The sequence below is a fragment of the Gallinula chloropus genome, assembly GCF_964237585.1.
Source record: "Gallinula chloropus genome assembly, chromosome: 2".
NCBI classification, from domain to species: domain Eukaryota; kingdom Metazoa; phylum Chordata; class Aves; order Gruiformes; family Rallidae; genus Gallinula; species Gallinula chloropus.
In genome coordinates this window covers 128,251,294-128,277,901 of record NC_140086.1, presented here as the reverse complement: position 1 = coordinate 128,277,901, position 26,608 = coordinate 128,251,294, and the positions used below count along the sequence as shown (strand labels likewise).

The 26,608-nt window shown below is 45.0% G+C and overlaps 1 protein-coding gene across 1 annotated transcript in view; it reads left to right on the top strand.

Moving 5' to 3' along the window:
• The window catches only part of SNX10 (sorting nexin 10), a gene marked incomplete at its 5' end in the record, with an annotated part of 52,384 nt that overhangs the window by 11,854 nt on the left and 13,922 nt on the right, over positions 1-26,608 (top strand). The gene's annotated exons all lie outside the window — the stretch shown is intronic.

Sequence of the window (26,608 nt, the reverse complement as noted above, 5' to 3'; positions counted from 1 at the left end):
CAAACATCATGCAATAAGCAATATGGCAAATTCCCTGCTTGTGCAGACCAGTATCTCCAATATTAGGAGTAACCATTCCTCAAGAGAGAGGATATAGAGGGCACACACCATGAGACCCCCTGTAGTTTTACCCACGTGACCATGGAGAGGACATGAAGAATTGGGATGGGAACTCTATCTCTACCCTACAGGTACAGTATGTGAATTGCAAGAAAAAACAATCTTAAATGGGGGTTATTCCAGGAGAATTGCTGCTTCAGTCTCCAGCGGGCAGTTCCCCCGTCAGACTAGGAGGACTCGTCTTACTTCTGATTTTAAGGATGGAGCTTCTGGTTTGTTCTTACAGCGAATAACAAGGATGAGATTCAAACTCAAGTGCACCACATGAATCCATTCACCAGTAACAAATACGATGAGCAGGACTAGAGAGGCCCTGCCTCCAGGTGGGTGGAGGAGAGGGACACCCAGGTTATTGTACTCTGTGGATTCGATGGCCTGACACATCAGATCCCCATGAGGATAAGGCTCTAAGGGGTGCACTAATGTCATCAAAATATGAAGGGGCAGAACCCATCTGTATTTCTGGACTGAAGGGGGGATCCAAACAGTTGGCTCTACTGGGGGCTGAAGTGAGTCTAACTGGGAATGACTGGGAAAAGCACCCCCTTGTGACTGGCTCCTCTATGCATCCTTGGCATAGACTACTTGAGTGTATTTCAAAGACCCAAAAGGGTACCAATGAACTTCTGGTACAGCTGCTTTGGAGATGGAGGAAATGAAAGTCTACTCGACCTGATCACTGATCAGTGGACCCTTCTGTTGTGGGGTTGCTGAGGGTCAAAAGACAACAGGTGCCAATGCTAACGCAACAGTGCACCAGCAGTGATATCTCTAGTTGGTTATGGTTCAGGTAAAACTTTCTTCTGTGTCTTCTGGGGCTGCTCTAGAAAATGAACCGAAGAGCTCAAAGGGAGGGCAACCAGAAATTTGCTTCAAAAAAACCCTACCTCTCTGAAACAAAATGCTAACATAGGTGAATGCACACTTACATTTGCCCCTCTGAATAAATGGACAGCCATAGCCGTGGCAGATTTAATCTGAAATAAGTCAAACTAATGTTGAGCAGACTAACAATTTATTTCAGGGGAATTTTAACAGAGCTGTTGTGGAATCAACTCCTCCCTTTTTGGTGGGGGATTTTTTTTTTTTTTTTTTTTTTTTTCTGAAACATGGAGAAAATAGTTTTCAATATCTCTCTGAAGAGCAATTAGTTTTTCAGAGCATTGAGAGGCAAGTGCTTGGCATAGAGAAGGAAGTCTCCTTAGACCAGCAGGTCAGCCAACAGCAGCAGCAGGCCACACCATTTGTGCCAGCACTACAGCTGCACCCTGAGAAAGGCTCACAAAAAACCTTGATGCGAATATATTCTTGGACATCACGTCAGGTCACAATGCTGCTGGCATGGAAAGAAAAGCTGGACAAAAATAGCGTGAGAACTTGACAGAAAACACACAGGAAATTCCTCTATGCAAATTTTAAGTTGGCAACAGAACTCAATTGGCAACATCAGTTTTATAACACCCCCCACCCACCCTCGCCTCTGATTTCTATCCCTGTCCTTGGTATATCAATCTCCTTTTTCCAGTCCTTTGTTCTTTTTTCCCTTCCCTATTTTTCTTCTACTTCCCTGGTCTTCCCTGTTGTTCTCCTAGGAAATGATATTTTCTCTTTCTTTAGCAGCTGCAATAATCCTGAACTTTGATGATGAGCTGTTATTTCCCCTGGAGTAGGTCCAGTGGTAGACGCTCCAAGCAATTACCCACAGGTCCCCCTGGATGCCTCCACAGAGTGTTACACAGCTCAAGGCAAACTGGGAGCCTGTTTTGCTGGCAGAAGGAAAAAAAGAAAAGACTTGGAGCATACGACCCCCATCATCCATGAATAAATGGAGAGCAGAACATAAATAGGAACCATGGATAAAGATGACTGAGATTAGGAAAATTTTGTCTATACTAGCAAGAACTGGGTGCATTCACCAAACTAGGCTATGGAAAAAGAAAACTGCCCTTTTGAGGAAATTTATCAAGGAGGACTTGGCCAGATCTTCCACTTCCAAACCACAAAATGTGGATATTGTGATGATTGCACCCGGTCCTTTTGCTGCAGGCTTTCCTATAAAAAGAGGAAGGAAGGAAAGTTCTGTAGGAGCATCATTCATGTGTTCATTGTGCTGCTCATTGCTTACCATCATCTTACTAAGGTCTGATGTCTTCCGATTGCCATTGTTTCCTGGGATATGTCTGCACACCATATCCTTGTGAAAGGTGGTAACTTGGTATGACACAGAACAAAAAAAAAATCTGGATAAGGAATTAGGGATTGAAACCCTACAAATAAACAGTTGGGGAGCTTGAACAGCACTTCTCCAAAAGAAAAATATGTTCCCTGTTATAATCGTTCTTCCCTTTTTCATTAAGAGCACTTCCCTGCACAGCCTCTGTTTGCTAACTTTATCTAATTAAGATTTTTTTTTTTCAGGCAAAATTGTGTGGCTTAGAGGTAGCTCTGCTTCACATTTATGCTGGATAACTAAGATTTATAAATATCATTGATAATTTTTATTACACTGGATTATTTAGAAAAAAATAATCTGATTTCTGAAAATGAGTGTATGCTAGCAATCCCGCAGAGACCTATTTAATTGCCCATTAGCTTAATTTTTCCTTTTCAGTCCGGTCATTTCCTGCCCTCTTTTCGGGCGAGATGGTTGCGAGACACTGCTCAGCACCATGTCTGACAGTAACAGCGGAAAAGGTGATGTCCACCCTTGGTCCTTTCACCATCCTACCACGAGAACTGTCTCTGCTTGGAGCCCCATCCACACTCACACAAGGTCCACACTGACGGTGATGTAGGACCACCATTACCAAAAGGGGCACACATCATTTTGGGGCAAAAAGCTGATGTAGACACCTTGTGTTACACCTGTGTAATTCTTTGTACTTGGTTATTGTGTTGCTTGTATGGATCACAACGCGTCTCTGTAGTGTTTTGCTTAACGGCTCTTGTCAGATGAAAGTTTTGGGGTACTCAAGACAAATTAATAATACTTTTCTCTTAGCAAAACTTTGATCCCAGAACTTGCTGCGTATTTGAATATCTGGTGGGAAAAAACGAGCCCATAGAGAGACTAAGACAAGATTTTGGGCTTTTCAATATTTAGAAATTTACCCAGTATGTATAATAGCATTCCATGTGTTTTCGCCCTTTTAGAACAGAAGTTGCTCAGATTCCTTAGTGAGTCTTTATCAGTATGTAGATAGGCACAAAATAGTCAAGCTCCTCAAAAGCAGAAACCTTGACCACTTCTTGTTGTAACAGAAGATTAACTCTCTTCCTCTCATTAGTAGGTGCTGTTGTTTCTTCACCTGAAAACAACTCCAGCAGGCAAGGGCAGCCTCAGCAGCAGGAGACAAACATTCTCAGAGAGAAACGATGATTTCCTCATGAAGTTTATTTTCAGAAGCCAGGTTCCAAAACCCGCGAATTGGGTATTCCAGAGATGTGGCATGGGAGTCACCACGCGATTTCCAAGATCGTCTGCCAAGCGCCGGCAGGCAGCATTAAGCAGATAGTTCGAATCCCTCTTTGAACTTTTAACATCGAGCAAACAAAGATGTGGTTTAGGCAAAACACAAACTAAAATAAAACAATAATTAAAAAGAGGAAACCAAGCTACTGGCGTTTTGATTTCCTGAGAAATTAAACAAAGCTGAAGATAAACCTTCAGAAGTTATTCTATTAAGAACCACACAATTAGAATGTTAATTTAATTTATTGGTCTTAATTCCTCTCTTTTTGGCCTCTCTTTTTTTTTCTGCTCCCTCTGGCTGGGAGGCTGCTGGAAGCGGCACTTCTTCAGGAAAGCCGCTCTCTGCCCCTCCGGCTTTCCAGGCGGAGCACGCAGGCCTGAAACTATCAACCGGCCTCCGGGAACCCACCCCCCCCCCCCCGGCACCCTGCGGGAAGGGCTCCCAGTCCGCCGATCCCTCCCCCGCAGTAACACCTCCCTTTAGCCCCACACCGACCGCCGGGTCCCGCGGGGACGCGGTGCCCGGAGATGGCGGAGGGTGGGTCGGGGCAGCGTGGCCCCGCCCGCCGCCGGTGACGCGCCGCTTCCTCCCGGCCTGCGGGAGGTGCCGGGAGTGCCGGCGGCGCCCGGGCTGTGTACAGCGGCGAGCGGTAAGCGGCGCGGCGGCGAGTGTTTCGCGGGTGGGTGTCAGCCCCTCCGGCCTCCTGGGAGAGGGGAGTCGGGCCGATCAGGGCTCTCGGTGCAGCGGCAGGGCGCACCGAGCCCCCAGGGTGGGAGCGCTGGGACTGTGTGGGAATGCCTGCGGTTGCTGGGCGGGTGAGGAGCCGCCCTCCTCAGCTCTCCGCGGGGAGGCGAGGCGCTGCCTGAGCTCCTTAAAGTAACCCGGGGCTCTGGCGCCCGCCCGGGAAGCCCAGGTACGAAGAGCGAGCCGCCTTGCCGGGCTGCCGGCCGTGCGGGGCTCGGTCCCTCCCCGCCTGCAAAGCGTGTGTATTCCCCTCGTCTTTGGCGTAGGGCTCCGCTGTGATTTACAGCTCTGTAAGTGGCTCCCCTAGGTAATGATTAACACCAGGCAGTGCGAAGCTTTGGTTTAAGTAATTATTAATCCTGTTTTGAACCACCGCGTGTTTGTTTTTGCCGAAGCAAGTCGGTCGCCTTCGGCAGCCGTGGGCTTTGCGTGGGTGAGCGAGCGCTCTGTGTGTACGTGCGTGATGTGGCTACGTACGTACGTGATACGCTCCTGCATTTTATTCGGTGTATCTTACATACAGTGCGTGTCAGAATCCGTGCGATGACATAGCTTTGTGTTAAGCACATCGTATTCGTTGCACCTTTTTTTGTTAGTGAGGAGGCTGCCTGTTGTTCTCGTTGTTGTTCTTAAATTGCATGGCTTGCTTGAATTAAGCGGCCCGAGCGTTCTGGGGTACGTATGAAGAAAGCCTGTGACAACATAGTATGCAATTAAAACGAACCGAATTATAAACCAGAGCGAATTCCAGTGATTGAGTTGCTGGGTTTGCCTTGGGCCACGTACTGGAATTAGGGACAGAGGCGTGTTGGGCAGCTGCCCGTGCTCTTCCTCGAAACGCCTGTGTGTGCTCAGTGTCTCGCACCCACCCGCTGGGGTGACGTACGCTTGCCATCGGCACCTCGGGCTCGGTGTTCTCACAGCCCCTTCAAGGACATGGTAACTTCAGGTAAATATTGCTTAATTCTGCTAGCCGTGGTGAAAAGGTAAAGGCAGGTGGAGGTGTGAAGCCGAGCCGCTGAGGAGCAGGATCAGACCTGCTTGGGTGCCATTAGAGCTCCTGCCTGGCACCCAAGAGCGGCTTGAGTTTTCGTTGCCTGTTATGCTTCTCCTATTGACAGCAAACAGCTCCAGGGAAGAGGATGGCCTTCCTGTTCAGCTAGGGAAAACTGAAACTAAAAGTAATGCAAGGCAGGGCTTTCCTGAAGAAACTGAAACTGGGCTTCCTTTAGAAGCCTGGGAATATAGATATTTTCTTTGTTTAGGGGATGAAACTTAGGTTTACACGTGCTTCAGTGTAGGGTTTTATGCCACGTTTATAATGCTCGACTTGAAATCCAGAAGTCTCTTGTTTATCGTGTATGTGTTACACTGAGTCTAAGAAGCTTTTACCTTTCAAAGAACGTCAGTTTAAAGAACTTGCATGGGTGTACCAAACCCGTGTTCATATGCTTTTACAGGCTTATAATACATACAAGCTTTACTAACTCTTATGATTTTAAATTTTATTTGCAAAATAATTATATTTAAGTATTTAAAGGAGAAAAATGTTCTGAGAGTATCACTGATAAGGTACTAACAACGCCATCTCTCCAGTGCTGAAGTGGCAGCAGCAGCACCTTGTGCCCTGTGGTAGGAGCTGTGCGAATACAGTGGTCCTTGGTCCCAGGGAATTTACAGAATAGAAAACACTAGCAGAAATCATTGTTTAATAAAACCACCTCCAAATGTTAAGGCAAGTGGAAAACCTGTTGTAAATTACACTGGTGTCATGGTTCATATTTTGTTTACGTCTCTGTAGTTTAACTGCAGTTAACCGCTATCAGCTGAGGTGCAGGAGTGCAGGATTCGTGCTTCTATACTGTTGCCAAACAGAGTTGCCAGCTTGCAGATGCTGTTTTGTGATAGAATGTGCTGCAGTAGTTTTTTACATTTGAGTAAAAGTAATTTATTTGAAGGGTGTGGATTTGGCAGGGATTTTGTTTATTGGGTTGGGTTTTTCCCCTCCTTTCTTTTGGGATATGTTGATGGTACAACTGGTTAGGACCAGTAGAAAGGTAGAGTGGCATCGTGACACAATGTTGCTGTGTTTCGTGAGATAATGCCCAGATCCTATATCAGCAGGCTTCCAGTTTTCTGCTTTCCCCTTGTTCCCTGCCTGGCCAGCAGAAAACATTCCCTTCACTCTTCAGGCCTCCCCCTCTGATCTCTTTAGCACAGAAGTTGCTCTCAGCTTTGCTTTTCACCTGAAAATCCTGAAGAACGGCTGCTTTCACGGCAGCAGCCCTGGGGTACCTGCTTAAGCTACTGTTGCACTTGCTGCGTGCCCATGATGCTGTGATGCTTTGCTTGTAGCTGCAGCGTGCAGGCTGGATGTGAGCAGTGCCATGCCGTGCTGTGGGCTCCGAGAGTCCTGTTATTTCCCTTCCTAAGCACAGCAAAAAACACAGTGGATTTGAGTGAAAGTGAGCAATTCTCAGGCATAAGAGGAGGTGGAGCATTAAATGAAGCCAGCAGTTGGTAAACAAGTTGTGATGTGGCTTCCCTGGGTGAACTATGACCATCTGGCCAGGACTGATGTAAGGTAGTAGCGCTGAACAGGCAAGGGAGGCCCAGAACATAATAAGGGCAAAGGGTACATCCCTAGAATTTTTTTTACAGAGCTCACACTGCTGCTGCACGTGAGTCTCTTACAAAATACCTTTTCCCACACTGAGAAGCTTGTGGCAGTCATCATTCTGAAGCTTCCTGCATCGTGTTCCTAGTTAGACAACCCTGGAGTACCTCTCCTTGATGGCTGATTGCTTCTGCCGTACAGCAGCGTTCGGTCCCAGGGGCTGCAACTTGGGGTACCACACGTGCTTGTTTTGTTTTTTTTTTAAAAAAACACAAACCCCACAAACCTAAACAGCAAAACCTACGCTACAATAAATCCCAAAGTAAAAGGGTTGTGAACATTTGCTTACCAGCATGGGCTGCTGGAGGTGTTCCTCGCTTCCTGCGCGTAGGTAGATAGGATAGGACAGGTGACAAACTTGGTGCATCATCTGTCTGATATGTATCATGTGGATCTTATTTCCATGCACGTGGCTTGTAGTATGCACAAGCTTTGGGCTTTTTTTTAAGCACAGGGGAGTTACTTGAGGGTATTATGGGTATTTTTTTTTAGTTGTGGGGTTTTTTTTAAACATGTTGCATCCTTTTATTATCTCAAAAAAACCCACCCACCTCAGCAACCTTTTTGTTCTTCTGATACTGAAAATACTAAGAGGAAAAAACAAGTATGTGTCCTACAGGAATTTCTGGACTTCTCAGCAGGATAACTCTTGGGGTAGAGAAGCAAACCATGCTATATATGTGCTTGTTGACTACAGGGAACTACGTGTGTAAGTCTGCATAGTATTTTGCATAGTATTTTGTCTATGGATTTGCTTATTTTTAGCATTCCTTGCTAAATCTCTACACAGACCAGCCCAAGCATGGGCTTGTAGCCTGAATGTGAGTCACTGGTGCCTTTGAAGGGGGCCTTCCAAGGGAAATTAGGACATCTTGATTGCCTCTGGATCATCAAGCTGGACCACCTCTCCTATGAGGAAAGGTTGAGAGTAGAGCTTGTTCAGCCTGGAGAAGTGAAGGCTCCAGGGAGACCTAACTGTAGCCTTCCAGTAGCTAAAGGGGCCTACGGGAAAGATGGAGAGGGACTGTTTAATAGGGCGTGGAGTGATGGGACAAGGGGCAATGGCTTTATGCTGAGGAAAAGTAGATTTAGATTGGATATTAGGAAGAAATTCTTTACTGTCAGGGTGGTGAGATACTGACATGAGTTGCCCAGACAAGTTATGGGTGCCCCCTCCTTAGAAGTGTTCAAGGCCACGTTGGATGGGGCTGTGGGCACCCTGATCTAGTGCAGGGTGTCCCCGCCCATGGCAAATGGTCCTGTCTTTCCCACTGTGTTCTTTCAGTGATCCTATTTCAACTTGGAGAACTTCAAAACAGTATTTCTCTTCTTGAGGTCTCATTAGTCTTCACAGAATCCTTAAATGCCTTCAGAGCTTTTGGACCCAGGAAACTATTTCTTTGTTATGCAGTAACTGTAACTGCAGTGCGAGTTATTTCCAAATGCCTCCCAGTACTGCCAAGGAATTCATCTGTAGATATGAACCCTGCAAAAACCTCTGCAACTCAGCATCAACCAGTGGGCCTGGCCCAAAAAGGAAGGGCTTGATCCCTTTGCTCCGGTCTGTTCTTGTGATTGACGTTACAGATGGCTGTGCAGTCGTTTAGTGGGATGCATACTGCTGAGTTTCATTTGTTTAAGTATGAGTAAACCAAGAATGATCTTTTGTTACAGTCTTCACTTTAGTAACTCATGTGCACAAAGAGAGAACACTGTTTGCTTTCCATGACTTTTTGTGGTAGGAAGAAATTTGTATTTCTTGGTATTTAAAGGATTAGTGGCTTATGAAAATTACTTCCTCTCCCTTTCTTCTCTACCAGAGTTGTCTAGGAGGATAAAACTCACTTGTAGGTATCCTGTGCCTCAAAGCAAAATGCATGTTTTCCTCCTGCAACGATGCATCTGTTTTACTGCGGAGCTGGCAATGAGTAATATAACCTGACCTCTGTGTGTGTGTGTGTGTGTGTGTGTGTGTGTGTGTGTGTGTGTGTGTGAGCTGCCAGCGCATCCTTCAAGTTCCTGCTCCTCCTTCCCCTCTGGGAAGCCCTAGCCGCTCGCCTACCTAGCTCTATGTATATAACAACAGTCACCGGGTTATAACTTTGTGCCTCCTAATAGTCTCGTTGTTTTAATTGCATAATGGAGATGTGTGGTTTTAAATTAGTCATAACTAATTCACCCGCTTTAATGAGAACTTCAGTCGTCTTCCCAGAGGGGAAGGCTTTGTTTTCCTAAGAGCTGCATGCCTCTTCCCAGAAGAAACGGATTTCTACTAATGAGGCATGAAAAAGTGAGGTGGGAGTGTTTACAGGGAGAAGGAGAAGAGCTGTGAGTCTCGGGCACCGGAGAGCGCTTTGGTAATGCCAGATCCTGTGACGTGCTGGGCATTCCCACATATAAATAGTTGCACTGGCACACAGCATCATTGCGATCATACTTGCTTTGAAAACAGCTAAATACAGTAGCCCTGTCTCTCATGGCATGGAGGAACACAGCCCCAAAATATCCTCGCATGTCTTGAGACGTGTGAAGGAACGAGACCAGCTTTTAATGGCTGTGACAGCAGCTGGTTTGCTCCCCAAGAATTTATGACTATGTTGTGTTCAGTATGTCTGGCTGCTCAGGGTGAAGGCTGGTTGTGGTATGACTGCTTGGGGTTGAATCCGAAGGGCTGGTTGATGGGGAAGCAGGAAGGCCACTGACTGGTTCCAGGTGAGGTAAAACCCCTTTTGTTCCTCTCTCCGGGCAGATGAAGGTAGGGGTTGCTGTGAAGATGGTGGGGAAGGCAGCCAGGTAGCTGGCTTAAACAGTCCCACCACCTCCCAGAGCACAGAACTGGTTTTAGGCAGTAAGATCCAGGAATCAGAGAGGATTTATAGCCAAAATGTCCCTCTAGGGATTTTATCTAGAGCTGTTTGCAGCACACAAATACTTGTGCAGAAACAAAGCCTTCCTAATCTGCTTGTCTGCAAGCTTTCTGATTTCTTTTTCACTCGTCATTGCAAGTAGATTTGGAAGGAAGATCTGTTTGACTTGCCGGCTGGGAAAAGGTTGTCTACACTGGGTTCATAGTTCGTGGCTAAATCTTAAAGCAGGGATGCAAGATACTCTTAAAGCTGAGGTCTTTTCAGTGAACTTTGCACATCTGAATCATGAGGGTTTATTGCAGACTCTGCTAAATAGGTGCTAATAGTTTGCAGAGAAAACATCTTGACTTTCTCAGGAAAACTACTTACTCTTGAGGACTTGCACCAAAGCTGCTTACTTTTGGGAGATAACTTTAAACAGAATTTGGAGTACTGTGGGCTGTCTTTAAGAAGGCATAAAGGCAATCTTCAGGCTTTGGTTAACATACATACATAATTTAATTTAAATACGAGATTTGAAAAATAACATTCTATTCAATAGCATATAGGTATAAGCAATGATTTTCTTTCAAAAATGATTCTTCCATATAGTCCAGGCTCTTTAGAGCCAGAGATCTCTTTGTCCAAAGCTGTCTACTTCAATTTACTGTTGGAAAAATATGTGGGTTTGGGAACCATGAAGGCAATCTGTGAGTATTTGTCCTGCAGGCATGAAGTTTTCTACCTTTGCTCCTCTTGCTGCTTGACCTCGAGCCAGTGTTTGTTCCAAGCTGGCCAGTGACTCCCGTGACTTGGCTGAGATGGCAAAGCAGCCAAACCCAAGTGCTGCATTTCTTCTCTTCCTCCCATTTTTGTGTGTTCGTCGTGTCTCCTGGTGTCTCCTGCTGTTCTCTCTCAACTTCTAAAAGGAGTTTTCCATACCAGAAGTCTGCCTCTCACACTGAGAGTTAGCCAAGGGCTGATGCCAGTCTTATAAAAGTCGTGGAGCAATAGTGGGGCCCATAATTAATAACCAAAATCGCATCTTAACATTTAGTGGGCAGAAAAGACATGAGAAACAGAAAATCTAGGCATATGGATAAATCACTGAATTTTTTTTTAGCCTGATTTTTTTTTTTGTTGTGGTTTTACCCCAGCAGAGAGCCGAGATCCACGCAGCTGCCTGCTCCTTAAAGGAAAAGAGTAGGGGAAGAGGGAAGGGTAGGGAAGAGCCAAGGGAAGGGAAAAGGAAGGGGCAAATAACCCCCAAAACCAAGAAACCAAAAGCCTGTGGGTTGGGATAAGGATAGTTTACTAAGATAACAGAAAGATACAATATAACAATGCTAACAGGACTTTAGAGCACAAAATATATGAAACTGTCGATACACAATGCAGTTTCTCACCGACCCACACAACTCAGGCCGTGCCACCCAGAGCCGTCCCAGAATCTACTGTCCCCCAAGAACCGCGCGTCCTGGAGCCGCCCCGTTTCTTCCTCCCGTCAGCCCCCGATATCCTGGGCAGGACGTAACTGGCGTGGAATACTCTTTGGTCAGTTGGGTCACCTGTCCTGGCTTCGCCCCTCCTTTCTCATGAAGAGCTGAGAAAGTCCTTGACTGTCTGACAGCAACTAAAACCATCAGGGTGTTATCAGCACTGCTTTCATTTTAACTCTCAAACACAGCATTCCATCCGCTGCTACAAATGAAGTTAACTCCGTCCTGACCAAAACCAGGACACTTTTTGGTCAATTTCACGAAAATTTCCTCCTGCCAAGTTTTGTTTGCGCCTCAGAATTGGCTGTGTTAGTGGTCAGTAACGCTATTTAGAAGCTAGGTACTTCAAAAAAATAAGTGTTTTCATGCCACTTCCACAGGCTAGCTCAGAAAGAGAACACAGCCTATTGAACAAAGGTTGAATTCACAGCTAAGGCATTCTTAAATTGTTAATTTAAATGGTTAATTTAACTGTTGATTGGTCCAGTTCAAAGTAGGGCAATATATGGGTGTGGCGACACAGAGGCAGTGCTAGTAGGGTTCTGCCATAACAATGGGCCATCAGATGCCTTCCTCAGGGGAAGAGTGCCCGAGGTGTCAATTGCCCCATTGTATGAGAGACTGGATGGCTGATCTACCTGGGTGGTCGTAATTATCCCTCATGGGCTTGGTCAGCTTAAAAAAAAGCCCAAGAAACACAATAGTTTGAGGGGTGTTGATCAAACCGCTCGGTGAGTGCGCTGCATTGACTGCAATGTTTCCTATCAGCCCCACTGTTCTGAGCTGCACTTACAGAGGCTGCTTAGTATCAAGTTGTCATTTAATTATTCATTATTAATTTTATTTTTTTTTACTGTATCTTGCTTGGTCTTTCCCAGCCATCTCCCCAGACGTGCATCATGAGACTGGGACTTCTAGTTCTGTGGTTACTGCCAAGACTATTGCTTCTGCTTCCCTTCAGCAAGTTTACTGATGACACAAAACTGGGAGGAGTGCCTGACATACTGGAAGGCTCTGCTGCCATCCAGCGAGATCTGCACAGGCTGGAGAGTTGGGCAGAGAGTAATCTTATGAAATTCAACAAGGGCAAGTGTAGGGCCCTGCACTTAGGGAGGAGTAACCCTATGCACCAGTACAGGTTAGTGGTTGTCCTGCTGGAAAGCAGTGTGCCACCCTTGTGGCCAAGAAAGCTGATGGCATCCTGGGGTGTATCAGGAAAAGTGTGGCTAGCAAGTTGAGGGGGGGTTCTTCTCCCCTTCTACTCTTCACTGGTGAGGTCTCATCTGGAATGTTGTGTGCAGTTCTGGCCTCCCCAGGTCAAGGACAGGGAGCTAACTGGGAAGGGTACAAAGAAGGGCTGCGAAGATGATTAGAGGACTAGAACATCTCTTATGAAAAGAGGCTGAGGGACTTGGGGCTGCTTAGCCTGGAGAAGACTGAGGGGCGATGTTATCAATGCTTGTAAATACTTGAGAGGTGGGTATCCGAAGGGTGGGGTCAGACTCTTTTCAGTAGTGCCCAGTGACAAGACAAGAAGCAGCGGCCACAAACTTGAATATAGGAAGTTCCACCTAGATGTGAAGGGGAACTTCTTTACTGTGAGGGTGTCAGCACTGGCACAGACTGCCCGGAGAGGGTGTGGATTCTCCAACTCTGGAGACATTCAAAACTTGCCTGGACTCTGTCCTGTGCAGCCTGCTCTGGCAGGGGCTTAGACTAGATGATCTCCAGAGGTCCCTTCCAACCCCTGTCATTCTGTGATTCCCTCTATAGGGAGAAGACTGAGAGCTACCACTTCCTGGACGGGACCAGCTGCAGCGTCACAAAAGGAGCTGGTTTTGGGAGAAAAGAAATCCACAGCAGGAAGAAAGGCAAGCTAAAACATGTAGTGATATGTGACAGCAGTTCAGGCAGTGGGGAAAAATCATAAATTAAAAGGATTTGAAATGAACAAAAAAAGGGAATTTTCTGACATGTGAGACTCAAAATGTTTCAGGGAGTGAGTCAGGAAGGAAAGTGTTGGGTGATGTCAGCATTCGCACTTGAGACTGAGAAAAATGTCGCAATAAGCCTGCATGGTGTTTTCTGAGCTTTGTTCTCCTTAGTCAACAGAAAAGATGCAGCTGCCATCAGTCCTTCTTTTTCCCTGTGATAAGTAAAAATTAGTTACTGCAGAGAGATACCATGGGGAAGATAGTATTTTGAGAACAACTTAATTTGATTTAATGCAAGAAAATATTTAATTCCTGTAGGGAATATGAAGTTGTGGAGGAAAGGAAAACATTCATTCTCTGAGCATGACCTGCTGCTTCGGAAGCAGCATTTAAGATTTTTCTGGTGATTTTAATCATTTACAAATCCCTTCTTTGTAATCCAGCTGTCTGATGTGTTATTTGTAACTAGCGCCATAGAAAAGGATGTCAGGGTGGCTGATCTGTCCATGACTCTGTATTGCTGGTTCTCGTTGGTGTATCTTTACAAGATGTGCTGTGCACACACACCAGCCATACATGTGTACTTCACTTGCCACTTTTGTAACTAAACAGACCTTAGACTTGGAAGTACTCAGGTGCTATGTCAGGAAGTGGGTTTAGCTTGGAAATTGCTTCTTTCCCTTTGTTTTCTGAGGAAGTTGCAATGCCAGTGGCATGTTCTGTTTGTGTATTGGTAAGAAGTCTAGTGCCTATGTGGTATTTTCCCCTGTTGGGTACAACTGTAGTCAAAAGATGGTTGAACTTGTCAGAGTGCTTCTGACATCAGTTCCTCCGAGCTCAAGGGATCTCAAAAGTTCTCTGGAGCAAGCACTGTTACTGGGACTTTACCTTGGAGGTGAGCAGTGCTCCCTGCAAAGACTGCATCATCTCTTTATTGGCCTCCAGAAAATACCCTAGCAACAAAACCTGCAATTATTTACGCTACGAAATCATGTAATGTGGTTTGAGCTGCTTATGCACCATAATGTTTGGAGAGAATAGCAAAGGTAGGCTCTTGTGGCACACCAGCTTGACAGGTTGCCTGGAGAAGGCAGGAGCAGCAGGACAATTTTGAGTGGCTCCCAGGCTGTCTGCAAGTTGTGGTGAGCATCAACCCTAAGTTAATAACTAATTACCAGGATGAAGACTGGTACGTACTGTTCTTTTAGCATCTTCACCCACAATTACCCTTCTCTAACCATTGCCTAAAAGCGCAATCTGCCAGCATTAGCCTTAATGGGATTGTTTAATGGGAGAAAAGAAAATAACAGTTGCAGTGGGTTCAGCAGCCTGCTGAAACTGTGGGATCTACATGAAGTTCTTTAGTGAAGAACATCTACAGCTTGAGACTGAAAAAGTAAAAATAAGATGGTGAAGAAGCTTCTGATACTCTTTCCTGCTGTGAACTGATTTGTTAGTACTTCTTCCTTGTTTATCTTGAGGTGTTTAGAGGTTTCAGAGAGGCTTGGTCTGTGAGTCATGCTGCTGTCTAGCAATGCGGTGTTAAGTTGATGCAATCCAAGGTGTCCTATAATATCCCTGTAATTGGAAATCTGTGTCCCACACCTGAAACCACAGTCCATGTCATGTATGTATTTTGGAGGGGAGAAGGAAATGCATGTGGTTTATTAACACTTCAATTCTCACGTTCCTCTGGAAATCAATGAACATTTATTTTATTTTGAAAAAAAAATGGTCTGAATTCATTGTCTTGATAACATAGGTCTCAATAGCTAGGAAGATTGCTGCACAAGGGAATGGCTAAAATTATATTTGGCAGTGTGTTTCCACGTCACTTGGAGGGAAGGCGTGTGAGTTCTGTCAGTGGTTTAGAAAGCTCTTGTTCTGTGAAAAGCAGTGTAGGCAGTGTCTCTTCATTTCCTGCTCAGCAGCAAAGTGATTCTGCTGCTACTGTGATACAGCACAGGCAAAACAGGTACCTTGAGCTGGAAAGTGACAGGGATTCACCACTTCGTGTAGTGATTTGCAGGCATCTGAGTGTTGTGCAGAGTTTAGGTGGAAATGCTGATGTATTTCATATTTCTCTCACTTCTACCCAGCAGACCCTTATGGTGAGCTGCTGAGGGAAAGCATGACAGATACCCAGCGTGGTAGATTCGAGAAGGAAGGGTGCTCTGTCACCTGTGCAGTCTAGTTTCAGTGCTCACAATCCTGTTCGTGGACAGGGAGGGATAAAGGGGAGCTCACAACTCCTCTGATGAGCACAGTCGAGTTCACCCCATGTATTAAACTGGACCAGGTGAAGAAGTAGAAGGCATCTGCTGTTGCTGAGGTTCTCTGGATTGACTGGGAGTACCCGCATGGGGAACAGTGTTTGAATAAGATTATTCCAGTCAAGAGCAGTTGTGTGATGACCATTTACCCAAATCCTGTAAATACCAGACTGTTGTTATGTGGTTGGTCTGGCATCACAGAATGGTATGTTTTTATATGTGTACTACCTATATGTAGTTTTCACATTACTGCAAAACTGGGGAATAAGCACTCATGGCTTTTGACTGTTCTTGTACTCTTGAGGTTCCACTACAAGTCACAGAGTCACTGCTGCACTAGGTGGATGTTTCCATTGATAAATCCAATATGGCTGTTCATACAATTTTGGGCAGTTTTGCCCCATAAACAAGTTAACATGGCTTTCTGCCACTTGTTATCCTTTCATTTGAAACTTGTCATCATATTTCATACATGCTTCTGACTAGCTGGGAGCTAGTATTAAATGGGGATTTAACTCCTTTATTTCCTACTCCCTTGCAACAGCAGTGGAGCAGGCATCTTTCAGGTCCTCTGTTCCGTGCAGGAGTTGCAGGAGATGCTCTTTCCCCAGCGCTGACCTTTCAGAATTAGTCTAAAATCCAATGCATCCGCAAATGCAATCAGTGCTTTCCACAAGAAATTTACATTATCCTACCCTGAATCTAAGTACTCCTTATGTTTTAGTGTGGGATTGTTTGACTTTATTATAGACTTTTTTTGAACTCTATAGAGCTAGTGTCTCTTTTTATGTTACAATGCCATTCTCCAGATCTGCCCCCCACATGTGTATTTTCCTTACATACCCGCATAGATGACGTGCCTTTTGGGAGCTTAGTGTGGTCAGTTTGCATGTGGGCATGTTCTGTGATGCAGAACTTCATGTACCCATGCACCTGAACTTGTGACAGGTTGTAGATCAAAACTCTTACGACACGTTTTATGAGTGGTAAGTTAAGCAATGTGGGAAATGCTGGAAGACCTCTCTAAGTATTTAGAGATTTGTGATGTCTCTCTCGGTCACATCAAAGCCTTGAGCGAAGGTTTCATTTGATGCTGATGACGGGAACAACCTTGAAAGTGCAGCAGAGGGCTTTGCTTGTGACTGGGTAGGACTCTCAATCATCACTAAGGTCTAAAAATAAATCACTCTTCCCCATTAAACCTTGAAGCTGGTCGTTTAGTTACATGCTTAGGAATAACCAAAGGTGGATCAGCGTTTATTGCTTGAGGGGAAATGCCGCCTGTGTGGAATCCCTGAGCTTTCCCAGAGCAGCTGAGGACATTGCAGGGGCCGCTGCCCAGCAGCGAGTGAAATCATCCTGTTTATTTGCAACTCAGTGCAGCTACTAGGGAAGCGGCTGGGGGGGAGGGATGGTGCGTGTCTGTGCTGTTCTTGGGGCAAGTTGCCATGGTTTTTGTTGTGTGATACTGCCTGACTTTTCATCCTTCAGTTAGGGACTCTGGGGGAGAAGTTACATCCTCCTTGAAGAGCCCCCTGTTTACATGACAAAAGGGAATTCCTTTGCTAACATATTATTTAATGTTGTTATTTTGATTTTAAAACATGAAATCAACTCTAAAATACGAGCTAAAATAATACTTAACAGTATTTAGCTGTTATCCTTAAGAAGAGCACTGCAGTTTATCAATTATTGCTAAAGAAAGCACTGCAGCACTTGAGTTTGATGGTGTTTGTTTGGTTTCTTTTTTTCCCCTTGATTTTTTTTTCGGGGTTTTTAATGTCTGCAGGAAGTATGGCAAGTCATCCTACGTAATCTCTTTGCTTTTGGGTGGTTGTTGCAGGCAGTTGTGGAGCTGTTCCCTGGTGGTTTCATTGGTTATGCAATTAAGAACAGTCAAAAATATGTACTGCAAGAAGCAGTTATAGCAAGTGTAGGAAAGGAAATGATAATTTTAAAAAGTCTTTAGTTTGATAATAGGTCAGAAGCAGAACAAAAACTTACTTAAAGCAATGGGGTGTTTTCCCAGTCACAGCAGAAAGCATTTAATCGAGACTGCAAATCTACCACTGCCTCTTGTGATTCTCTTTCCCAGCACTGGTTCATTTCTCTGTCAGTGGAAAAATTTTTTTTTTAATGAGTAAAAAAAAAAACCCCAGCAACCTTCAGTTTGTCTTCTGAAGGCTGCTTCTCTCTGTCACCAGCATTTTGGGTAGTTTTTTTCTAAAGATAAGAAGATGTCATCTTCAGCAGACAGTTGAACTGTTCTGCTTCACCGACTTCTACATGTGATAAAGGCATCCTAAAATATATGCTTTGCTGCCAGACAAAATGCTGCACTCTGTCTGCAACTGGCTGCAGCATGACTGGGGATCTTGGACTTGCTGGAGCCAGTGAGAAAGGTAGCTTGGGTGGGCTTTTTTTTTTCCCCCTCAAATTACTTATTTTAGGAACGTTTTTGCTGCTGAAATACTAATTTTAGTCATTAAATATTCAAAGTTGCATTGGCTGCTTGGAGTTTAAACTGTTCTTTCTAACCTGCACCAGCACATAACTCGGCCCTTAGAAAACAGATGACAAAATGAAATGTGTTATTTCTGCCCTGCCATTCACTAGCAGTGTTGGGATTGATGTATTTTGGGCTTGCATAATTTCTTACTTAAAGCAGATAAGAGGAGAGAGAGAGGCTGTGGAATCTGATAGAATAAAGATAAATAACTGAAAAAAATAATTAAATTGCCATTTGAGAAACCCCAAACCCATTAAACCAGAGTAGAAAGGGGGGTGTTGAAACCGACAACAGTGACACACCCCCAAATCCCGAATTATATAGGTTTGCAACTGCAGCCAACAGGGAAAAGTAGCAGCCCTTCTACCGGCCTGAGCCCAGCACTGTGGGGTTTTTTTTGTGGTGTAGGCTGGCACTCTCCTGAGAGGTAAAATCCCTTATCCCCACCAAAAGGGAAGTTCCAGTTAACAGTAGTTGTAACTGGATGAGCCGATCTCTTGTGCTGCTTGCAGGTCTGCTTGGTGCCGCCGAGCCTGTGGAGCAAGAAGTACTGGAGCGCTCTTCTAGGCACGGAAGCATGTATGCCATTAAAGCATGAATGTGTTCAGGAAAATAAATGAGTTAATACATATATTGAGAGCACAAAAAAAAAAAAAAAGCCAAATTATTGGAGTGTTTTGATAGTCCTCTGCTTTTATCAGTACCGTCCTAGCTGCAGAAGTGAAATGGCCTTTTAATTGAGAAGGGACCTGGCTGTACGGATGGCACCAGTTAGGATGTCTGCAGTGAAACAGAGTATCCTGAGTCAGTGAGTTGTTAATAAAAGCAAGCCTAGAGTAACCTAAAGTTTAGTGAAATTCTTTAACAGGGCCTATTGAAATTTGACAAAGGTGTGCTTGTTCCAGAACAGTTTCCCAGTCTTACAAATAAATTCATTTGTGTGCTTTATTAAAATAGAGTTGAATTTTGAAAGTCGGATGTGTTTGTGAGAAGCATTGGGCAGGGCTGGGGTGTCCAGCGGTCCTTAGCTGGGCTTGACCTAAAACACAGGTGTATAATAAAGAGTGACTCCAAGCTTATCACTGAACCATAGGGAACCACCTCCAGAGCCATAGCCACGTGTCTTCCCTGGTTACACTGGAACATTTTGCAGATGGCTGACAGCAGCTTCCTGGGATTGCGTAAACAAGCTGCAAGTTCATCTCCAGCGTGAGGTGCCTGCCCAGAGGGATGCACTGGAGGACTTGGCTCAACTTCTTGTACAACAAGGACTGTGGAGCTATGCTTGTGGGATGAAGGAGGGGAACCTGCTTGGGTCTGCTTGTTTTGGGAAGAGGAGGCTGATGGTTAAAAGCTGAGGAGGCGATAGGATGTTTTTGTGGCTGAACATCAGTGTAGGAGTTAGCTGGTGGTGGCTGGATAGCATGTGAGGGAGGAAGGGACGTGGCAAATCCTTTTCCCCATGGTGGCTGGTTTTAGGCAGGCTGTGTGCGTGCACACTACTGACTGAGTGAAACTGCCCAGCTTTTGCTGTGCGGGTGCCTGTCCTGAGCAAACCAGCTGGTTTATGGGACTGCGGAGGTAGTTTCAAAATTTGTCAGGATTTCCAGTGAAAGAGTAGATTTACAGTATAAGTTAATGATGAGGAGTTGTTGTATAATTTATAAAGAATCAAAACTTCCCACATGGAGGTTTTAAAACCTCAGATGCTGTGAAACTTACCCTGAGCATTAACTAGCCTGCTGGGCCCAAACAGTTTGTGTCTCCGCTTATCTGTTTTGGAGAAATGGTTGGGAGGGGCTTTTTGTTTCTGCAGACACGGAGGTTTTAGTATCTCTAGACTTCAGCTGCGGTCATGCAGACCTGTGCTTGGGAGCTGTGACTGTGTGCTGGGGGTGCTGGATCTGTGGAGCTGTTGGGAGGTGGGTGTAAGGGTGAGCCCTGGGGCAGCTCTCAAAGCCATGAAGAAAAAAGCATGGAGGCATTGCCAGACTGTCACCTAATACAAATATCCCTGGAAGAAGGCTAACCCTGTGGTGCTAAAATGGGATTTAAAAAAATTAATTCTTAGTTATAGTTCATGTAAGCATGTTTTTGGCTGTATATGGGACGGAGCACAGCTCTTTCCAATGTCTATTGATGTCTAGCAAAAGTGTGAATGACTTCTAAATAACTGAAATGCATACTGATGTCTGTTCCTTTTTTTTAGGTTGATTTTTATTTTAAGGCAAACCAGTGAAGATGACACCGAAACATGAAAAACAAGTAAGTGACATTTAAGCTTTAGTAAAAAATGGATTCTAGTTTGGTAGTTGTGAATTGCATTTCACTAAGGCTCACAAGGACCTGGTTCTGTTCCTCATGCTTTTAATTGCCAGGCTATAGAATATTCTGGACTGATGCAGTGCTAGGTCTTTCTGTTAAAAGTTTGATGGAAGAATCAAATATTCATTGGATCAGAGAGGAGGAGAGTAAGTAACTGTGCATAAGGGCCTCGGATACTGAGACAGGAGAGGGGGACTTGCATTTCAGTCTTGTCTCCATCAGTCTTTGGGTATATTGTAGGACATAATGATTTGAGATGGATCTAAACTCTAATTACCAGATGGGTGGACCACAGAAATCACACTTGCATGTTCTCTTTTGCTCAGCCCCAGTACGCATTAAAGGTTTCAACATCTTCTGTCTCAGCAATTAGTCTCTTACGAGGTGATGCCAACACTCCCAGCGTGAAAATGCCCATGTCCTTTGTGGCTGATCCTTTTACTAATAAGCAACATAATGGGGAGACTTTTTTCTTTTTTTTTTATTTTTTCCCCTTTATTCTTGGAAGCTTTGTGGAAAATGACTCTCCAGGGGTTATTGACTAATCAGATATGTAACAGTGGCACCATGGAGCATGAGGTTATCACCTGATACTGTCCTGAGCACGGAGATTTGAAATAAAATGGAGCTGGAATGAATGAAGCAAATAATCATCCAGTGTGAGATTATTTTTATTCCTCCTCCTCGTTGTAGACTTTTTTCCCCATATTAAAAATAGATCCATGTCAGATTTCCTATATTCCGAATAGGAAAATGTTAAAAATAGGCTTCTCAGAAACAACAGGTTTTGTGGTCAAATTCTATATAGTAGAGCCACCTCTGAGCAATCCATTGCTTGATGCAGAACAATGTCCTGCAGGAGAAAGAGAGACAGAGGGAAAAAAAAAAAAGATAAAAAGAGAAAGACTTCTTGCCTTTGCTTCAACTGTTTTTATGGTATATTCTTCCTTTTGAGACAAATCCTAATGGGAACATTTCAGTGACTAGTGCCTGTGTCTACATGACCTCAGTGCTGCCCTTTTCTTCTGCTGACAGCACTCGTTGCTCTTTGCACAAGACTAAAACCATGAGGCATTGTAAGCCAGGCATGGGGGCTGCTTTGGCCATTTTGTCATTTTTATGTGACCCTAATGACTTGGACTGCTCCAGGCCTTGAGGACAGGGTAGTAAAATGCCACCGGTGCCATGCTGGGCATTATAGCCAGGAAGTAAAAGGCATGCCTGGCAGAGGAGCCACTGCTGATTCCTGCTTGTTAGGTAGTTGTGACTGGTTTTTGTAGTAGTTCTGACTACTTTTGGGGCAGACTTGAAATTCTTCATGAGGATGCTTGGGCCAACGTGACTGCTGAAAGCTGTAGCATGAGTAGTTCAGATAGGTGTGGTGGTTTGACCGTGGCTGGAGGTCAGATGCCCACCAAAGTCACTCTATCACTCCCCTTTTCTACTGGACAGGGGAAAAAATATATATTGGGAGGCTTAGGAGTTGAGATAAGGACAGGGAGAGATAATTTAGAAATCAGTGTCATGGGCAAAACAGACTCAGCACAAAGTAAGGGAAAGCAGGCTATCTAATTTATTACACTAAGCTACTCACCCTGTGAAACCAGAGCTGGATAATAAGAAGTGCAACCAGATCTTAAAACATTTCCCCCCACCCCTCCCTTCTTAGCAGACTTCATTTTAGTCATGATTTCTCTCCCTCCTTCTCCCCCATTGTGGCACAGGGAGGGGCAGGGAATGGGCGTTTTGGTCAGTTCCTCATGAGTTGTTTTCCTTCCTGGCTGGGGGATTTGGGGGGGAGTGTGGGACATTCCTCACACCCTTCCCCTGCTCCAGGCTGGAGTCCCACCCATGTGAGACAGTCCTCCACAAACATCTGTAGTCAGTCCTTTCTGTCGGATGTCAGCTCCTCATCAATTGCCTCAGTGTGGCTCCCTTCCATGGGGTGCTGACCTTTAGGCCCAGGCTGCTCCAGCCTGATGCCCCACAGTGTCAAGAGTCCCCCAGCAAACCTGCTCCTGTGTGGGGCTGTCTCTCCATGGGCTGCAAGTTTTGCTGCCAGGAGCTTGCTCCAAGGCAGGCTTCCCATGGGGTCACAGTGTGCTTCAGATATCTCCACCCACTCCAGCCTGGGGTCCTACACAGGCTGTAGATGGGATCTCTGCTCCCCATCATTATCCATGGGCTGCAGGGGGACAGCTGTTTCACCATGGTCTTCTCCATGGGCTGCAGCGGAATCTCTCTCTTTGGCACCTGGGGTGCCTCATCCCTCCCACCACCCCCTTCTTCCTTGGCCTGTGCGCCTGCACAGTTTCTTACATCATCTCACTGTCTTACCTGGTGGCAAAAAGTGGCTGCTTATGGGTTTTTTCCTCCTAAATGTGATTCCCAGAGGCACTGTGACCATTGCTGATGGGCTCAAGCTTGGTCAACCACGACTCTGGCCTTGAGCCGGCTGGTGGTTGCTCTCTGGGGCCTGCAGAGAGCTTCTAGCTGCTGCTTGCAGAAGCCACCCCTGCAGCCACTCTCCTCCAACAGAACACAGCCATGCAAAGCTACCACAATAGGAAATGTTTTCCTTATGAATTTAGCTGTTTCCAGAGAGAAGGAATAAATGGAGATGCTACTTTTTCTGGTAACTTTCTGTTGACTCTATTATCACCAGTGCACTAGACTTCCATGACCAAGCTTGCATGCTTTGAAGTCTCAGCAGTAAGATCTAGTTTTGAGAGAACTATTGTACTTAAGCATTAAAGGAAACACATCACTTTTGAGTGCTTAATAGTCACGTGTGTATTGTACCCCTCAGTTAAAAAAAAAAATCCAAACCCAAAACAAACCACAAACAAAAAAACCCATCTGAAAATGTATATGCTATGGCAGTGTAGCTAGATCTGCAGTCCTGGGAGAAACAAGCAGAACTGGACAAAGGAAGAAAACACCTTGAAAAGGATTGCATCTGACACAAGTAAAAAGTCCCTGACCCACTGGCTGTCTTTGGGCTTTGCTTCCTGGGTTGTGTGGCTGGGCTGCGATGCAGTCTTGTGACACAAGATGAAATTGGTCTTCATGTGGGCTGTGGGAGGAAGAGGTCAGACCCACCTCCATAGGTGGCCAGTGCATTACTTGAAGATAGGTGTGTCTATCAAGAGTATCCTAATTTTTACAGCAAGATGGGAAGGGGGGGTATGTACAAAGGAAAAAGGCAACTATTATCTGCTGTGATTTGTGGATGCTTTGTGACCAGTGAATGCAGGATGCACTGAGCATCCAACAGCAATCTCCCAGAGAGATGTTCTGCCACGTACTGACCCTAGCATAGCCTGTGTATGATTACTGGCCTTTACAAGCCTACTTTTAGAGGGACAGGGAGGCAAAACCACCTTTCATGGCAATGTATCTGCACCTGTACTGGCTGGTTACAGCTGCTTTGATTAAATCAATATTGTTGTCCCAGTGGAGCCTTGTATCCTGGAGAAGGCTTAAAGGTCAAAAGAGAAGGGATGCTCTACGTGTGCAATGCCACTGTTTCAGAGCAGCAGAAAAAATAAGGGGAATTGGGATTAATGCTTCCTGCATTCAAGATGTTTATAGGGGAAGTAACTACAGATCTTGAGAAAATGTGTACATTTTTGGTTTTGCTTTTTAGTTGCTTAATGTTTATCTTACTTCATTCTGATCTCAGCCTTGGTATTTTCTAGTAAATAAAAGGAAAAAAAAAAAAGTCTTCTGCAAAAATTGTGGTGTTTCAAACCGGAGCTGACACTGATGTGTGAGGGCTGCAGTTTGCTGAGGTGCTGTGCTGCAGAGTGTGTTCACTCTCGGTCACTGATATACTGCCCAGACAGCTGCCTACCATGGCATGTACAGTAGGCCTCCTTTCTTCTGGTGGTACAGTCCAAAGGGTGCTTGAGTTCCTCAGTATTGAACCTCTGTGACAGTTCGGAAATTAAAAGTATACAGAAGGTGGGGACTTTTTTATCATGTGGTCTGGAATGATTTGCAAGGTTACCTGTAGCCAACATAAGTTTTTATCATAATACTTTGGTATAATAGAGGTTGAAAGAAGCATTTTATTTAGAAGATTATTTTGAATCTCTGTGAAGGAGAGGGGTACGGAAGGTTACTTGGAAATGAAGTAATTTAGGGAACCTGGACAGACAGAAAGGCAAGGGGAAGCTGGTACAGTGATATATGAGAGGAAGGGAACCGAGGTTAGGTTACGGCAGGGTATCCACTGTCATGACTCCTGGGCTACAGCAGTTAGAGGGAAGAGGAGAGCAGTGCCCAGTTTGAAGCATCCTGCTGTTGTTGCTCCTCTGCCAGCTTTCAGGACCGATACATTTAGGGCTCAGGAAAGAAAAGAAAGTATGTTTAGAAGTGGTTGCAGTTCAGTGAAAGAGTGAGGCTGGGAAGACAAAAACTTGAGAAAGATAAGATGGAAATGAAAAGATGTTACAGTGGGTCCAAAAGTATGTGATGTCTGTATATGTGTGCTAAGTGTGGTAGGCAGTGAGGCAGGAGGAAGAAAATAACCTGACTGGAAAACTATTTTCCCTCCTTTAGTTCAGCATGTTGCTCAGGATCTGCTCGGGAGGGGGAATAACTTCCTCCCCTCTCTGCTGGCGTTTCTCCATTTGTAAAGGCATGACCCTCAGCTGGTATAAGTGATTACAGCTCTGTTCATTTGTTCCTTTTGTGCCATGTTGGCACGGGGTTAAAAAGCTGCAGAGAATACAAAGCAGTGGAGAACTGGGCCTCAGGTCCTCTTCAGCAAGGAAAGAAGCGGTGCAGGTGGTGGGAGCTTTTCAGATGGGCTTTCTTTGGCAAGGAGCTCATGAAACGCTCCAAAAGGGTATCTAGCAATAGTGTAGGATATGTACCTGTGACTAGGAGTTGGGGTAAATGAGAGAAATCCAGACATCAGGCCACAGGCTCCCTGTCCCTGAGGAAGAACTGCCCGGAAATTAGTATAGTAAATGATTTAATCCAGACCAGGAATGCCTCCCTGCCATGTATGGAGCACAGTGGCTGTTCAGGGAAAAAAAATACACTTTTTCCATCCAAGGTTGTTATTGTTCTCCTGTTGGTCTGTTGAAGGTTGCTGCTGGAGGCGTGCTGAGGTCTGCATGGTGGGGGGAGAAGACTTGGCAGGAGAGCAAGAGTTTTATTTCTGACATCTGTGGTTTGGGCATGGAGAGATGTTTTGAGAGATTTCTAGTTCAAGTTTTCTTGATTTTATGCAAAGATGTACTAAAAATGCATGTATGTACCAGAGAGACTGTCGTTCCTCCCACAGTTGCTTCCTGTACCTGTAGGTAGATACTGTGCAGTGCCTTCCTCTCAGAGAGGGTTTATCTGCAGCTTAAAATGATAATGCTTTTCTTTAACTGAGTCGTTGCTTAAGTGGTTGGCTTAGTTCTCCAGGTGAATAGCTTGTTTAAGCAACTGAAGTAGGGGAGGCTATTCATGTGCTTGGGAAATAGCAGGTAGGTAGGCACACTTTCAACCTTTGTATTTTAAAGAAATCTTTTCCATCTTACTATGAACCTACAGATTTACTGGGGTTTGGGTTGTTTGTTTAATGCAATATGGGCTTTCACATGATTATTAGCTAGGGATGCTCAGCAGCATCCAGTTCTTTCAGCCTTTTCCAGTTCCTATTGGTGATGCCCAGTAATGCCCACAGGCCTCTCGCACTCCTTTGGCATCCATCTAAATTATCATGTAAGGGTGGGATTTACAAGGAAATATAAGGTGTCATATCTCATCTAGGAAAATACTGAGCATCGTTTTCCCCTGAAACCGGTGAATTACGCACTGTGGTGTGTTTGTGTTGCTTCCTTGGGAAGGTTGATGGACAGTGGGATAGCAGTGCCCTGGTCCTGCATCCTCAGCTGTACTTGGTGGCTTAAGTTCTTGGCATATCAGGAAGGATATGCGGCGTGGCAGAGAATTCATCTCCTTCCATCTGGCATCTGGGATGCTTGGTTTGAGCCCTTGATTCTGTGCATCACACCTGTGTCTGGGGCGGTTAATAGTGGCACATCCTTTTCCACTGGGCTCGAGTGAGTCTTCTGAGGTATAGAAAAAAGGCAGTTCTTCAGCCCCTCGCAGAGTTAGCGAACGCTGATCTCAGATCCCTGAAATCAGTGGATATAAATATTTGATTTTAAAAAACAGAGAAAGAATGACAAAAAGAAATCTA